We start from the raw sequence: 4,554 nt of genomic DNA on the forward strand, positions 1-4,554 counted from the left end.
TTCCCTGACCGGGAATCGAACCCGGGCCGCGGCGGTGAAAGCGCCGAATCCTAACCACTAGACCACCAGGGAGATGCCGACAGATCCTAATAGCTCTACTGAAAATTTTTTCCCTTCCCTAAAATCGAATCCGGGCCGTGGTCGGTCGAAGGCTTTCACCTGTGTCTCCAACAATGTCATTTCTTGTAATTATTGCTCCTGATACTGTCTCCTCTTCATTGGGGAGACTGGAGACTGCTCGCAGAATTAAGTGACATCGCTTGAGGGAACATCTACAGGGCACCCACACCAATCAACCGCATCGCCCTATGGCCCAACATTTCAAACCCCCTCCCACTCTGCCGAGGACATGCAGGTCCTGGGCCTCCTCCATCGCCGCTCCCTCCCCACCCGATGCCTGGAGGATGAACGTCTCATCTTCCACTTGGGATAAATTCAACCCCACGCCATCAATGTAGACTTCATCAGATTCCTCATTTCCCCTCCCCCCACCTTACCTCAATTCCAAACTGCCAGCTCAGCGCTGTGCTCAAGACCTCGCCTACCTGCCAATCTCCATCCCCAACTATCTGCTCTACCCCCCTCTCTGATCTGTCACCTTCATCCCCAACCCCATTCACCTATTGTGCTTTTTGCTACCTTTGGTCCAGCACACCCCACCCCCAATTTATCTCTCCACCCTGGAGGGGTCCTGCCTCTATTCCTGATGAAGGGCTTTTGCCCGAAACGTCGATTTTCCTTCTCCTCGGAAGCTGTCTGACATGCTGTGCTTTTCTAGCACCACTCTGATCTAAACTCTGGTTTCCAGCATCTGCAGTCCTCACTTTTGCCGACCCAATAAACCCAGTGTGCCGATTTCACATCAACAAACTGACACAAGCAGAAACAACGTCTGCAGAAACCCTAGCCACATTACTTTACATTAAAGACATCTGGGAAATGATGTCCAGACAACTTAACCCTCTCAGCATCATGGTGGCCCACAAACCTACCAACACACTTAAACAGCGGCTAATGAACCTGAAATACGCTATACAAGCAACCAGAAAACGAATGTAATTTACAAAATACCATACAAGGAAATATATACATGAACTCTGCCGCACAGTTTTTTTTGTGGCAAGAAATGCTGGGATGAGATAAGGAAGATTTTTTCAGCCAAAACGAATCGACACTGACTGGACAGCCATTAAAAATGGCTTTTTACAATATATGTAAATGATATAGAAGATGGTATCAGCAATAACATTAGCAAATTTGCTGATGACACAAAGCTAGGTGGTAGGGTGAAATGTGATGAGGATGTTAGGGGATTACAGGGTGACCTGGACAAGTTAGGTGAGTGGGCAGATGCATGGCAGATGCAGTTTAATGTGGATAAATGTATGGTTATCCACTTTGGTGGCAAGAACAGGAAGGCAGATTACTACCTCAATTGTATCAAATTAGGTAAAGGCGCTGTTCAGAGAGATCTGGGTGTTCTTGTCCACCAGTCAATGAAGGCAAGCATGCAGGTACAGCAGGTCGTGAAGAAGGCTAATAGCATGCTGGCCTTCATAACAAGAGGGATTTAGTATAGAAGCAAAGAGGTGCTTCTGCAGCTGTACAGGGCCCTGGTGAGACCACACCTGGAGTACTGTGTACAGTTCTGGTCTCCAAATTTGAGGAAAGACATTCTGGCTATTGAGGGAGTGCAGCGTAGGTTCACGAGGTCAATTCCTGGAATGGCAGGATTGCCTTACACGGAAAGACTGAAGCGACTGGGCTTGTATACCCTTGAGTTTAGAAGACTGAGTGGGGATCTGATTGAAACGTATAGGATTATGAAAGGACTGGACACTCTGGCAGGAGGGAACATATTTCCGTTGATGGGGGAGTGCCGAACCAGAGGACACAACTTAAAAATACGGGGTAGACCATTTAGGACAGAGATGAGGAGAAACTACTTCACCCAGAGAAGTAGTGGAATGCTCTGCCCCAGAGGGCAGTGGAGGCCCAGTCTCTGGATTCTTTTAAGAAAGAATTGGATAGAGCTCTTAAAGATAGTCGAGTCAAGGGGTATGGAGATAAGGCTGGAACAGGATACTGATTAGGAATGATCAGCCATGATCATATTGAATGGCGGTGCAGGCTCGAAGGGCAGAATAGCCTACTCCTGCATCTATTGTCTATTGTCTATTGTCTATTGTCTATTAAAAATCAACGCTGTCAGCCCAGGATGGAAGCCGCGAAGGGATGTACAGTGTTCTTATTTCCTGATGATTTACAAAGCTGAGACTGGGTTTTGGTGTTTGTTCCCTTTCCACTCCCAAGAGCCGCAGTGGTTGGGGCGGTGTGTTGGGGAAAGTGAAATGTGCCCGTGAGCAGCGTGTGGGTTATTTCAGCTTCCCCTCCTCTGACAGCGCTGTGACTTAACTCTGATGTTCTCAGGGACATTTACTGACGCGAGACAGTGAAAAGATTCTCATTCCTGCAGATTAGGAATTGTAACCATACGCCGGTTTCATGACAATGAGGAAGATTAATTGGGATGTGTGAAGAAGCTGTGAGCTGCAGTTGAAACAAGTAGGTGGAGTCAGATGCGTCATCCATTGCCCCCATGGTCCTGAAGAAATGTTTACTTTTGTCTGCTTGAGAGACTTTGGACACTGGTGTGGCAGGGAGAATACTGAGATACCGAGTGAGGGAGATTCGGTGCGCTGACTGTGAAAAGTGCTTGAAACCATTTACTCAGATTGGGGAATTAAAATCACACCCCTTGCGGTGGGAAAGACTGTGTCCCAGCTCTGTTTGTAATTTCAAACTCAGAGCAACACAAGGAAAGCTCCACCCAATGGGGAAACCGTGGAAATGTGGGGACTGTGGGAAAGGATTCCCTTCCCCATCCGTGCTGGAAACCCACAGACGCATTCACAACGGGGTGAGGCCGTTCACCTGCTCAGTGTGCAGGAAGGGGTTCAGACAGAGAGAAGCCATTCACGTGCCCCATGTGCAGGGGAGAGTTCACTCAGTCAGCTGCACTGCTGACCCACCAGTGGGTCCACACTGGAGGGAGGACATTCACCTGCTGTAAGTTCCAAAAGGGCTTCACCTGCTCCTCCCACCTGAGGAGGCACTATCGAGTTCACGTGCCGGCACAAGGGGATGGAAGGCGTGATGGCTAAGTGCTCCAATCAACCCAGCACTGGGGCGTCCCAGGTTCGAATCCCACTGCGGTAGATGGCAGAATTAGAGTTCGGTCAGGAATCGGGACTTCATAATCTAAGGATGAAATCACTTTTAGGGGGTAAAAACACCATCGGATTCACTCATGTCCTTTTTAGTGAAGGAAACTGCCATTGCGGGAAAGGGTTCACTCAGTCATCCCAGCTGCATGTTTTACCCGGCTGTACCAGGGATCCAGTTACAAACGGACAACTCAGCTGACCAACAAAGAATGTGGGGAGGGGAGAGTGGGTGCATTTTGAGCTGGAGGTGTTTTCTTTAAAAAATACTTTTTGTAAGCCTTTTTCCTGGGGAAACCTGAAGCTGTAACAAAATAGCGTCATAGTAAAGGTTACCTGAACTTACCGCCCGGCTTAGACTCTGTGAGGTCCAACAGGTTTTTGTTTTAAAGCTGCTCATTTCTTTCAGCCTCCAGCACTAATGTCATGTCTCAGAAGGACCAGTGAATGAGTAGCTCATATTGTTACAAATTGTATATTTTTTCAGGACTTCAGGTTCATTGTTTCATTGGCATTGCAAAGTTTACTAGCAACGGTGGGAGGTGTGGGCTGTATTCACTGGAAACAAAGTTTTAAAATCTCACAAACACCAGGGTTTATTCTAACAAGTTTATTTGGAAGCACTAGGTTTCGAAGTGCTGCTCCTTCTTCAGGTAGCTGTGGTGTAGAATCACAAGACACAGAATATATCGCAAAAACATTATAGTGTCATTCAACATAAGTGATGTATTGAAGAAACCTAGATTGCTGTTAAATCTTTCATCTTTTAAAATGGGCTGCAGATTTCAGTTCATTAATATGTACATTCCAGAACTTCTTTTAAGTCACGTTCTCCAGGAAACTTGATGTTTTATAAAAGGAGGTAACACCTCACATCAAACAACGCATGAAAGCTATGAGGTGAGAGTCTGTCTGTATCCCAATCTTGAGTCAGACTGGTTCTATTTCCAACTGTATAATCCTGCAAATGCAAATTCACCCCAAATGTGTGAGTGAATGCATGAGAGAGAGAGTGTGTGTATGTGCGTGTGCATGCTGGGTAAAGTGTGTGTGTGATGGAGTATAATCATGTGCGAAGATGTATGCGTGGGTGTGAGTGGGGTGGTGTGTTAGTGTGTGTCTGAGAGAGAGCATGTCTATCGGAAAGGCTCTGCACGAGCGTGTGAGTATGTAAGCGTGTGTGAGAGAGTGTGTGAGAGAGAGAGCGAGCGTAACAGTGAAGTGGGGTTACCTGTCATGTGAAATGACCCAAGGTCGTGATTGAGGCCATCCTCCTGGTTTCTGAACTTGGCTATCAGCCTTTGCTTAGCCACTAAAAATGATTAAGCAG

General features: G+C 47.0%; 1 non-coding gene across 1 annotated transcript; it reads right to left on the reverse strand.

Annotated features, from left to right (window-relative positions):
• Positions 1–72, reverse strand: trnae-uuc (transfer RNA glutamic acid (anticodon UUC)). The gene has a single exon. It is a non-coding gene; the product is annotated as a tRNA-Glu (tRNA).
• Positions 73–4,554: the final 4,482 nt, after the last annotated feature.

Source organism: Chiloscyllium punctatum, chromosome 36 (assembly GCF_047496795.1).
Source record: "Chiloscyllium punctatum isolate Juve2018m chromosome 36, sChiPun1.3, whole genome shotgun sequence".
Classification (NCBI taxonomy): domain Eukaryota; kingdom Metazoa; phylum Chordata; class Chondrichthyes; order Orectolobiformes; family Hemiscylliidae; genus Chiloscyllium; species Chiloscyllium punctatum.